Source organism: Epinephelus moara, chromosome 16 (genome assembly GCF_006386435.1).
Source record: "Epinephelus moara isolate mb chromosome 16, YSFRI_EMoa_1.0, whole genome shotgun sequence".
Taxonomy (NCBI): domain Eukaryota; kingdom Metazoa; phylum Chordata; class Actinopteri; order Perciformes; family Serranidae; genus Epinephelus; species Epinephelus moara.
In genome coordinates this window covers 44,787,725-44,800,808 of record NC_065521.1, presented here as the reverse complement: position 1 = coordinate 44,800,808, position 13,084 = coordinate 44,787,725, and the positions used below count along the sequence as shown (strand labels likewise).

Below are 13,084 nucleotides of genomic sequence, written 5' to 3'. Positions count from 1 at the left end.
TTCACTTACGTTTTAACAGGTCTGACGCTACTATGCGCCCCGGCTGTATCTAGGCTAACGGCTAACATGCTAACTATTATTTTTATGTCACTAGTCACTTGAAACAAATTTAGGACGATAGGAGACAGGTTGAAATAAACCGAAATTTCCCTTTAAATCCACAACAGAAGAGACTTGATGATCATTACAATTAGGTGGGGAAACAGTGGATACATCAATATCAGTATCAGTTATTGGTCAAATGAGCTGTTACACATCAGCATATAAGATATCTGCGAAAATTCCAATATCGTGCATCCCTACTAGAGACATGTTTACATCTGCCTGTCACAGTACTGAATTATACAGTTGTGTCATTCCTGCCTTTCAGATGGGATGGGGGAGACGTTTTACCCGCCGGTCCCACAGCACAACCCAACGCCTTTCACATTCAAATCAGCTCTTATTGGCGTGACATTGTTTAGCCACCTCTGGATTACCCCCTCCTCCAACCACACACACACACACACACACACACACCTCTGCAGACACAACGCCAGTATCATGTGTTTGTTTCTGATTTGCTTCTCTCCACACGACAAACGAAGCCGCTGCATAGGAGCGCATAAATCAGTCATTAGTGACGGTATGTTGGTAGATAAACAGCGGCTCCCGCGCTGGGTGGCTTCCTGGCCCCGGCTGGGGTTTATTAGATTTAGCTGAGGGGCGAGAGGCACCAGCTGTGAGAGGCCACAGAGTAACAGAGCGCTCAGGGCGGTATAAACAAGACCCAGGGCCATATATCTATCACTGCCTCCACACAGAGCACACACAGAGTGAGTGCAGCAGACAGACAGAAAGCAAAGAAGCGATTCCTCAAAATTAGTGACAATAACAGTAAAAACAAATCTACATGAAACAGGTCATATTAGAGAGAAATCTTGGTTTATAATGATGTTATCCTCTTACCAGACAGTAATTGATTAATCTTATCTAATCATATTAACACAGTCGGATTAAAACATGAAACCATCGACATCATTAGTGAAGAACTCAGAATACTGCTGTTCAGCCTCGGCCCTGCTAACAGAGTCAACTGCCCCAGCTAGTGTAACGTCAATCAATACAAGACATGATCATATATCACGTGTGTGTGTGTGTGTGTGTGTGTGTGTGTGTGTGTGTGTGTGTGTGTGTGTGTGTGTGTGCCATTAAAACACTGCTGAAGAACAAGACGTGAGCAAGACTGACTCTGCCTCTTGTCTGGTTTCATTTCTGCCTCTATAAGAAAGAATCAGAGATGCGACGCCTGTGAGCCTCTGTACCGATACCAGTGTTTAAAAAAACCAACTGTACTGATGTTGTTTGTTTTGCTTTTGTTGTTATTTATTCCTACTTCTGTGCTGAAACAAAGAAATCTACATTATAAAGATGATTAAACTGTTTTAAAGTTGTTCAGTCCTTCATTACGCTACGTTTGAAAGAGCAGAAATTCAGTATTAATGAAACAACCTTTTATATATATATATATATATATATATATAAAAGGTTAATAAACCATAAATTCCTCTCTAATATCTATTTTATATTGTTGTAAAAAAACCAACAGCTTCTCCTTCAAATGGCTTGATTCATTCACTTTTCTTGCCAAAACCAGAGACCATTGATAAACAGAGACAGCCCACTTCAGATCCATTTCCTGTATCTGTGTCAAGTGGGTTTGCCACCAGTATAAACGCCACCACACCGCCACAGCTAAAAAAAAACAAACAAAAAGCCTGCGCAGGTGAAGGAAGGTGCAGAGTCGGATGATAATTCTCTGAATCATTTCACATGCACATAATCATTTCATTATTCTTTAACCCTCTGAACTCTTCAATAGAAACGGCCTCCTAGTATACATTCGTATTTTTGCTTTTTCTGATGTCTTTGCTGATGCTTCACGTCCTTAATCTCTGTACAACCTGAGCGAAAAGGTTACGCGAGTCAATTTTGATCCAAAGGTTTTTTTAACCGTCACCTCACGTCGCCCTGTGTCAGTTGCATTTGAACACACTACACGGACTACATCCGACGGCCAAGTAGCACGTACGTTCTGCGCCTGCGTGAGAGAGAGCGGAGTGAGAGAGTGGTACATCCTGTCAGCCGAGGGGTTTCCTATCTGTGCAGCCGAGCACCGCAGCACCTCCACGGACTATTACATCCAGACGGTCCCGGTGTTTCCTCCGCAGGCTCCACTTCACTCAGCTGCCCGATAAACCCGCTGCTTCTTCCCACTTTAACCTGAATAACAAACCAGGGCTCGGTGCTCCGGTTGGATCCAAACGGAGAGCCGGGGCTAGCTCAGAGACTAGCGGAGGCTAACTGGCTGTGCTTCCCTCCGGTCATGCTGCGGCTAACGCTCCGCTAGCCGCTCCCAGCTAGCTCCGGTTTGTTATTCAGGTTAAAGTGTGAAGAAGCAGCGGGTCTGTGGGGCAGCTGAGTGAAGTGGAGCCTGAGGAGGAAGCACCGGTTAGCCCCGGTTTCACTACAGGCAGATTCACTCGCTACAGAGGCGAGGAAATAAAACCTGAACAGCCAATCAGAGTGATCTCTCTCACCGACAAGCTCCGCCACCGATTCAACATGCTCAATTGGCCGAAAAGCTGCCGACAGTGTGGGACACGCCACAAAAACTAGGCCGACAGGCGCTCACCGACGGCCCGACTTTGGTCGACGGCCGACCGTCGGCTTGGTGTGTCAGGGCCTTTTCCTTAAATGGTTGTTTGACTGCATTTCCCCTCACGCCGCCAGGCAGCGTTACACAATAATGGCGACTGTGACACCGGAAGTCAAGCACTGGTATTCTAAGTGAGACTGGGTTTATTATTTACATAATTTAGTTTTTGAGATATGCTCATTTTTATGAGCAGAGTGTGAAGGCATTGTTACAGATTCATCAATCATCCCTCGAGCACCACTGTGTTTTTGTACCACATGCAACGCAGCGCAACAATGTCAATACAACCGCACAAGCATTCTAGGTGGTTTTTATTTCAGATCGATGTGTACAGGAATGATGCAAACAATGATTTCCAGCAGCCATTAAGGGAAAATTATGGCATAATTACAGCAAAAAAACACGTTCGTAAAGTAACATAAGGTCATTATTAAGTGATGACAGGGAAGACAGAAGCCTTAGCTGCAGAAAAAATAAATGCTCTTTCTATTATAGTTTTTATCTTACATTGATATATAGCTAAAACTATACACACAGGATTATGGAATAAGTGACCTCTCGCAGCCATTACAGAGAAATATCAGCATAATTTCAGTGAAATACAATGTTTGCAGGGCACGTAAGGTAAGGTGACTTCAGGTCATGACATGATTACAGAGAGGACAGTCTTAGCTCTCTGCTGCAAAGACAGTGAATGCTCCATCTGTTATGGTTCTTATTTAAGATCTGTTTGAACAGAATCATGCAAACAACAACCCCCCTCGGCCGTCTGTTTTTAAAGGGTTAATATAAAGGTAGAGCAGCTTTAAATGAGTTCTTCCAGGATCACACAGTGAATAAAAATAACATGACTGATTGTTTTTACTCGTCTTGATAACACGGCTGTCAAACTTAGTGAGGCTCGAGGCAACAACCAGCCTCAATACAACATTACCCTACATTACAAAGCATAGCTCCACTGAAATGTTTTCACCATCACACACACATCATCATCCACTCGCCTACACACAGCCTCTCTCGAGCCCACCACATCCACCCACACACACACACACACACCCGCCCACCACCACCCCGCAGCTCGTCTGGCTCGCCTCTTCAGACTCTTCACAGCTGCTGCCAATCCACTGAGAGCCCCGACTCCCAGCAGCGTCAACAGCCACTCGCATCACACCTAATCCCTGCTGGCAGGTAGAAGAAGTTACCGGCGCTTTGATTCAAGCTGTCCACATAATAACCTCATCCTCTCGATCGTTGAGGTGTGAGGTCACGCCCGGCGGCTGCTCTGCAGCTCGGGAGGACCGGCCATGAAAAGGTCTGCAGGTTGGTTTAGGCACAAACTCTCCCATGGAGGTACCTCAGAGTGAACTGTTGGCGTGAGAGCAAACTCTCAGTGGCCCTGAAAGTAAACGCACTCTCACCTGTATAGTGACTTTTGACTCAAAGTACTTTGACATGACAGAATCATATTCACCCATTCACCCATCCATTCACTCACACACTGGTGGCTGACGCTACTATACAACTACCACTACTACAGGGTTTAGTAGCTTGTCCAAGGATACATTGAAAAACGGGCTGAAGGAGCCGGGGATCGAACTGCCGATCTCCTGATTAGTTGCTCTACCTCCAGAGCCACAGCCATGTCTAATTTATAATTGTATAAAGCTCAAATTTGTATAAAGCTCAAAGTACAACTTAAGAACCCATCACAACACAAGCCAACACGCAACAAGACAAAATGCAGGGAAATAAGGAAAACACTGTCACTGATTTGACAACACGCGCAGCATTAAAAAAAAAGACCACAAAATGAGGAAGTGCATCCAAATACAGGGTACACAAAAATACAGAAATGAGTCACATTGCCTTTTGCCTACATTTGAAATATAATAGGTTACACACCACTAGTTACTCTGCTGAAAATGTAACAAGTAATTTGAATCACTTCATCAGTGTAACGTAACATATTACATTTGATTGATTTCATGTAACTGATATTTCCTCAGGTTTTCACTGCTGGTGAAAAAGCTTCACACTGGACAGTAATGTTGGAGCACCTCTCTGATTCCAGAAGCTATAAACTTTCAATTTCCAGCACTGAAAGATGTTCTTGTTCGTCCACCTTGGCATGGCAGACTCAGGTTGCCTATTGATTTGATTGGTGAAGAGAACCAATCAGGTTGCAATTCAGCTGGTTGCAATCTGCAGTCCTCACTGCTCGATGCCACTAAATCTGACACACTGAACATTTAATAATATCTTTGTCTAGGTATCTGCAACAGATTACAATTATTATTTTTATTTTTTGCAATTTAATTACACATGTAACTAGTTACTCCCGTACACGGCTAGCTTAACAATTCAACTCATGGTATATAATATCTGAATCATGCAATCACAGCGTCAACAGCTCATTTTCAAGAAGTGACTTAAACAGATTTATAACTCATGTTCTGTGTTCTGTGCTACTTGGTTGTTTCCTGTATTTGCAGTGTTTGTTCTCAATGCTTTTGTTTTGTCTGTCTGTGTTTTCTTGGTTTTACTGAATTGACCTCTTTGGGCCACCGTTTAAGATGTTTAAGAATGATATTTAGATAAAAGTCCTTTCAGATCAGCGTCTGCCATCACGTCTCTGTGCCCTCTGTCCAAGAAGCCACTACTCTGTCTCCAACTTCCACCGCTCCCAGGTGGGAGATCACATTTCTTTATTTCCACTCAACTCAGAGAGCCTCTCTCTTTATCCCCCCCCCTTCCGTCAACACCCCCGCCCTGAGAGAACAGGAAGGAAGGTTTAAATTAAAAGGAGATTTGATGCTTATCATATTATTCAATCAGTCAGTGAAAATGTCAATTTGCATTGTGTGTAAGTGTGTCTATGTATATACGTGTGTGTGTGCAGCCTCTCCCATCCCTTTCCATCTTTCCCCCATCACCATGGTAACCCCCTGACTCCAGCAGCACACAGCAATATTCCTCTCCCCCATCCCCCACGCTGCCCCTCCTTCTTTTCTCCCATCCCCCACTCCGTCCCTCCACACCTCTCCCTCGCTTTCTCTCCGGTGCCACTCCCTGCATCTCCTCGAATCACCTCTCCCTCCCTCCTCTTCCTCTCACACACACAGTTTCTCTTCCCATTGTCTCCCACCTGCCTCTCCTCCTCCGTTTGACTCGGCTGCTCCACAGTCTGTTTTTGGGGGAAACATTCCTCTTTTTTCGTGCAGCTTCTTAAAGCGCAGCAACACAAACACAAACTCATCAATATCTCACAGATACAAAGAGACAGATGGTCGGCTCAGGGAGAAGTTACGGCATCACTGCAGGTACGAGGAGATAAATACGAGCAGGAAGAGAAACAGACGGACGGGAAACAAGAACGCAGCCATTAACAATCCAAAATTTAGAGCTCCTTTAAAAGATGCTCTCATAGTTTTCTAATATAACAGACATTATTTTCAAGTCTGGATTAATTAGTATGAAGCTGCCCGGACAGCTTGTCAGCCACTAAGTTCAGTATTTTTATATTTTATCTATTAAGTGTTAGAAACTGAGAAAAAATACATTAACTTGAGCATCTTGACATACAAAAAAAACACTAAAACACTAAAAAACATTAATATAAAAATGTTAAAAAATAATACGATGAATGAGCTACGTAGATGCTACCGTCTTCAACTTCCTTCTTTTTTAAAGTGCTGTAACGTGAGTCAAAGATGAAGCAGCGGCTTCTTCCATTTGAAGAGCTGGAATCGAGGTTATTACATTTACCTAAAACTGAATTGAAAACTAAATCTAGGTGTTTAAAAAAGCATATTAGTTATCTGAAATAAATATAAAAACTAGACTTTAGAAAAAAACGAAAACTGAGACGATATCGTGTACTTACAAAACTAAAGTAAACTAAACTAAAACTGAAAATATAGACTCAATTTGGGCAAACCCCCACCCAATATTATATAAATAAATAAATAAATAAATAAATATAAACACAACCTGAACTGAAAAACCCCCCCTGATTATTAAACGATAAAAACCCAAAACTGCATTGAAAACAAAAATCTAAATGAAATTGAAATAAAAACTAATTAAAAAGTACAAAGCTATAAGAACTCTGACAGGAACTACACCCTCAGAAACAAGGTTCCAAAAGGGTTCCAGAAGAAGAAGAAGAACAAGGACAGGGTTCTTCAATCCTTCTTTGTAGGTCCAGTGGCTCCATTATTATAGAATTGTTTTTTGAAGAAAGGGTTCTTCAGATTGTTGAAAGTGTGGGTGTTAAAAGATCCTCACACTAAATATTCAAAAGTTTATCCATGTTTCAAGTTTCACTTTTAAATGTAGATGTACTAAAGTCTTTAGAGCCTTCCTGGGCGAGTTCTAGATGAAATCTTTGGGATATAAAACAGTTCTTGGTAGAACCCCCAGCTGGGCTCTTGTTAGCATCCTTAGTAGGTGGAAATGTTTTGGATGGGACCTCCAGAGACTCCATATTACTCCATAGAAAGGTTTTCTGTAGAACCTCTCTTATACCGTTTTCCACCAACTTGGACAACCGACTAACTCCGAAGTCATCGAATTCCGGCACTTGGTCAGTGACTGCTGGCGCCAGACAGTGACAAAAAAAGTCGTCCTTTCACGTCGGCATGAAATGCGTGGGTCACCGTTATTGTCAAACAGTACCCAGTGGTGTCAGGCGAAAAGCAGCAGAACAACAACGTAAGTTAAAGGGGCAAAAGTCAGAGAAGGGCGGGTGAAAGAGGTGGTGGATGGATCCAACAACCACTGACTTTCACCCAGGAGGCCGGTGTTTCTTTCCACTAAGATTCTAAACCCAACCCCTTGTGTTTGTTAAGGGAACAAAACATCAATTTGCGGTGTTGTACCGATGTAGTGCTTTTATTTTGAAAGAGACTGTATGCAAACTGTACATTTGCATGTAACAGGCTGAAGTTGACACGGCGTCCCAGAACGTCAACAACCAACACACCCAGGGTACCTTGGACGTCATATGTGGACGTGGAAAGTCGATCTGTGACGTGGAACTCATTCCTTCACCAAATTTTGAACCATTCAGAGCATTTCGACCAAAAAGAAATTGGTTCTCAGCTGCAAAACACAAGACTAATATGATGCTCAAAACAGTTGTAGATAAAAGATATCCTGATAAACTGATCAACTCAGCTTTATGTGCAAGTGTTTTAATTTTATTGGAAGAAAAATACTGATCAGATTCACTGCAAATGAACCACAATCGGGTTGTTTCACAAAGATATGGATTATCATTCACTCCTGATCAAACTAATTTGTAGATTGAGAGATTCCCAACAATCGCAACTTGTTAGTCTTCATCCCTCTGATGGTGTGAGTCAGATTTTAGTTGCTGTACTTCATTATTATGGTCAGATATATTGTGCACCATGTGGTTATGTGTCATCTGAGTGACTGATGGTATTGTGGGTCAGATATTTGGCTGATAAAGTGTCCTCTGTGTTTGAGGTCGCTTCATGAATGGACTCTTGTCAGGGTTCAACCACACTGGCCAGAAAAGCAGAAGTTGCATATTTGCCGGAGGATATGTGTGTGTGTGTGTGTGTGTGTGTGTGTGTGTGTGTGTGTGTGTGTGTGTCCCAACATGTGTGTGTTCACTGTACATGTTAAAGCCATTGAAGTTAGATTAGCTGTTTCTGAGGAGATTAAAACCCCAAACACTGAGGGGCTGTTAAGACCCTCCTACAGTCTCTAATCCCAGCTAATGGATGCACCCCCAACCCACACACACACACACACACACACACACACAAACACACACACACACACAAACAGAAGAGAAGAAGGGTTGAAGACATGAAGAAGGAGAGCTGAGAAGAAGAAGAGGAAGAAGACGGGTAAAAGAGAGAGCTGAGAAGAAGAAGAGGAAGAAGACGGGTAAAAGAGAGTAAGGGGCATTCCTCTCATTTCTCAACACAAAGGCTTCATTCTGTTCATTCTTTGGAGGAAAAATGGAAAAACAAGAGAAAAAAAGGGCCAAAAAAAGGAAAGATGGATCAGAGGGGAACCAGCGAGGGCGTGAGAGAGATGGATGAAGATGGATGAGAGAAAGCATAATGAGAAATACAGAGGAAACGAGAAGCAGTGACAGAGAGACAGGATCTGAAACAGAGCAAAAGTCAGACTAATCTCATTTTGTGGGCCCAGACCTCCATCTGAACCCGCTGTCCTGAGCTCTGAGCTCTCAGTCTGGCTCCAAACTGCATCCTCAACCGTCCTCTAGGGACTTTTATTGACTCTATAGAGCTGGCAGGACAAGAGAAATTCATATTGTCCTTTCACTTCAAACACTATCGTACAAATCTAGATGGTACCAGGGGGTCAGACTGTCTGTCTGCGATACTTAAACAGTCAGATAGAAAGCAACAGTCTGACTTTAGGCTCCAGTTAAATATCAGTACAGATACAGGAAGCTGAGAGGACGTCTGACATCTTTCTATTATCAGTTCAAGATCATTTCCAAAGCGGGTTTAAACATTTTCTGTAAAACAGTTACATGATTTTTCTCCATGCAACCATAAACAGAACAGACCCTTTTACTGTCAGTTAACAGTATGATGTTTTATGGTGGGCGGGGCTTAGCTGGAGGCAAAACAGTTCTTCACAGACATTAGCTAGCGCTAGCTAACAAGTTCTGTTGTCTTATTTTAGACAATGGAGGAAGATGATGTGAGTGGTGCGTTCGGAAACATTCAGTCCAAATGTCGGCGCGCACTCTGACACAAATTGGACCGTTCATAAATTGGGAGCGCTGTCTGAATGTAGCGTTGGGTTATCCAGAGCAGCGCCTCTCGGATAAGCCATAACTTAACCGTTGGTTCATTCATGTAGAAATATAACGCTCCGTTTCTTCCACCAACAGGGCTCTCATTTTAGTGTAGAGCGTCAGACTGAATTTACCAACGCACCATGTCAGGTCACTCACTCTCCGGGACCGCCAGTGTTACTTGAATAAGTAAACACTGACCAACGTTGTTTTGCTGTGAAAGCTAACATTAGCTAATGTGCTAAAAGTAAGCGTTCCAGAGAAATCCAATATTTGTTTTGCTATGGAAGCTAACGTTAGCTAATGTGATAAAGAGCTAACGTTACGGGGAAATCCACTATTTGCTTTGCTATGGAAGCTAACGTTAGCTAATGTGCTAAAAAGTTAGCGTTCCAGAGAAATCCAATATTCCTCTTAATCCCTCCCCAGTTTCTGATGAGGTGGACATGATAACCCTTAATACACATAACCTTATTCATCCCTACAACAGGAAATACTTTTTCCCTAACCTGATATGAAGTGTGCGCTGCACATGTGAGCATTTTTGATGATGGCCTCCGTCCAGTCCTTTGGTCTTATCACATTTAACCATAGTTGTCTTTGTTTTTGTTGACGGGCAGTGGCGGCTGGTTTTGAGCCATGACTCCTTCTATTCTGGCTCCCAATAACACAACAAGACAAACACATTTTAACACTCCTATGGAGCCTACAGCCCTGTGGGGGAGAGGCAGCTGCACCTCCAGCTGATGACATGATGTCAGAGTGTTGTCTCTAAAAACAATATCACTTTATGTTTTGGATGGAAAAAGTCACCTGAATTTAAAAAGGGTCACTACAATGACTCATCAAAGACCTCAAACACTGCAGTATTTATGTTGATTTAAATGTCAGTAAACGCAGCAACGCAGATGGCGAGGTGGAAGCCTGATTGTACAAAATGTCAAATATTTTTTGGCGCATCCCATTTTTGGCTTTCGTTCATACGAACATTTTCAGTATGGATCTTTGCATTGTGTTACAACTGAGACCTCTGGTGAAGATGCTGACTTTTTGTCTATGAGCAAGATTTCAGCAATTTATCCACATTTCACACCATTTAACAGGAGCGTTAACGTTAGCTAAATAAGCTAGCTTTTGTCTCCGTTTGTGTAACATGAAAAACCCATTGTTTAAAAAAAATGACGCAAGTGGTCAATTTGTCATCGTTGGCTGCGTATGTGTCCTCTAGTCCATCAGTCTGGACTTTGTAAAGTATGAAAAAACACTAATTTAAAAATCCCACCAGATGGTTTCAGTCAACTTGACCACTGCCAAGCATGAGAGGAGGAGGAGGAGGAGGAGGAGGAGGGGGAGAAAAAAATTTGGCAAAAAAATCCTCCTACGCCTTTCGATCCTAACTTTCCCTCCTCCTCCTCCTCCTCCTCCTCCTCTCACATCCTATTCCCAGTCCAGACTTTCTTTTCATCTCTCTCTTCTGCCACACTGACTCTTTTTGGATTCACTCTCTTCTGGACTAAATCTTTCCTCCTCCAGCTTTGATAAACCTCGGCTTCAGCTCGTCTTTCACACACTAATATCGCCTCCCCTGCTTATCAACTTCCCCTCAGTCTTCCTCCTCCTCCTCCTCCTCCTCCTCTCAGGTTCTGGCCTAATTCAAGGCAGTCCACTGCCAAACCACTCACGGTGAGAAATCTCCACAATGCAAACGACAGACAGGGGAACAGAAATGTTTGTGACGTTGCTAAGAGTGAAAAGAGGAATTCAAGGGTAAACAGGCAAACAGAAACCTGGTGGAAAGTATGAAAGGGACGGACACAGCAGGAAATGAAAGAGACAAAGTGAGATGAATCCTCTCTGTCCTTTAAACAAAGCACTTAATACGTCACTATGTTGACACTGAATAATCACTTCAGTCATTATTTAAGCAAAAATGCCAAAACGAGCTGCTTCAGGCTTCTAAAAATGTAAAGACTTCAGCTTTTCTTTGTCACACATGACAACAAACCAGTCGACATTTGAAGATGTCAGTTAGAGATGTGGGGAATCCTCAAGGACTAATTCTGGCAGAATAACGGAGCCTGAAATAAAATCATAAAGGCTGACAGTCCAAGTCGCTGCCCTGTGGCACTCCACTCTCACTTTCTGAACTCCCGAAACATGAGAGCATTAATTAAATCTCCTGACAGCGGGGGATGATGGGATGATGGAGGTCAGTGTGACGTGAGCATGAGAAGCCAGAATGCACATGGAGCTGTTTATGTCCATGATTTAATTTGCAACATGAGGACGAAAAAGAAACAAGTCATACCTGCCCTGCGAGTTTTAGCATGAGAGGAAGCGAGCTATACTCCAGTGGTGAATAATTGAACACTATAATGTTGTATAGTGCGGTGTTTCATTCAATATTAATAAAAGCACGCTGCTGCAGATGACGTATCGGATATTAAAAAGCTGAATCAAGTCAGTCAGACACTCCCTGAAGACTGACTTCCTCTCACACAGCCTGTTTGTCTGCACATGAAAATCATGAATGGTCATTTCTTGTTTTCTGTATTCTGGAGTCAAACATGCAGACAGTGGAAGCAGACAGCACGGGAAGTATGCACACACACATCTCAGTGCACGCCCAGCACAGTTGTTCATACCTGCCATCCTATTATGTAAGACATCATCATCACACCCTCCAGCCCACATCTGGTGCACACTGACACACACGCCTGCCCACACACACACACTTAAATACAGAGGCACATTCATGCATGGAAACCCAGACACCAGCAGCACAGTGGGATGCTATTGTTGTCATCTTACCTCTGCAGGTGTCTCGTCTCTCCCTCCGTCTCCCTTTTATCCTTCTGTCTCTGTCCCTCCTCGTCAGGCTCTCGTCTCTGTCTCCGTCTTCTCCTCCGTGTCTTTATGTTGTCTCTCCTGTCCACTGAGTCGTGCCTTTTCTCCTGTCGTCTTTGCACTGATGCTGCAGTGGTACATAAAACACACCCTTCTGAGCTCTGCCTCTCCTCCCTCCCTCCCTTCCCTCGCTGCTGCTCTCTGATTGGCTGCTTCACAGAGATGACATCAGCCTCTTTCAGTGCAGCCTCTCTCTGTCTCCCTCTCTCTCTGTATTCCCCTGGTGCTTCCTGCCCCTCCCTTCATCTCTACCTCTGTGCCACCCCCCTCCTCCTCTATTTTTACCTCTCTCCATCTCCACCTCCTCTCTGTGCTGGTTTTCCTCTCTTACTGGTGGCCGCTGCTCGGACTGTAAGAACATCAGAGAACAAAAACACATTTAACAGGCCTGTAAAAAAAGAGACAGCTCACTTTGAATAAGTCACAAAAACACAAAAGCAGGACTTGTGTTTAGTGCTTTGTGCAAAATCAAAAACATAAATCAGAATTTTCCTGTCACTCAGTCAGTTGTTTTACAGAACATTAGCTTCTGAAATGAAGATGTGAAAGTTATGTGTGTGTGTGTGTGTGTGTGTGTGTGTGTGTGTGTGTGTGTGTGTTAAGAGCCAAAAGCAGTGAAATTAAAAGGTTAGAAGCCAAAAATTAAAGATACCTCCCCTATTGAATAA

General features: G+C 43.2%; 1 protein-coding gene across 2 annotated transcripts in view; it reads right to left on the bottom strand.

The window, feature by feature from the left end:
• LOC126402224 (neural cell adhesion molecule L1.1-like) overlaps positions 1-12,483 on the bottom strand; it is a 69,029-nt gene extending 56,546 nt beyond the window's left edge. For both annotated transcript variants that reach the window (XM_050064005.1, XM_050064006.1), the window contains exon 1: positions 12,321-12,483. The gene's annotated coding sequence lies outside the window, so the exon portion shown is untranslated. The remainder of the gene's footprint in view (positions 1-12,320) is intronic.
• Positions 12,484-13,084: the final 601 nt, after the last annotated feature.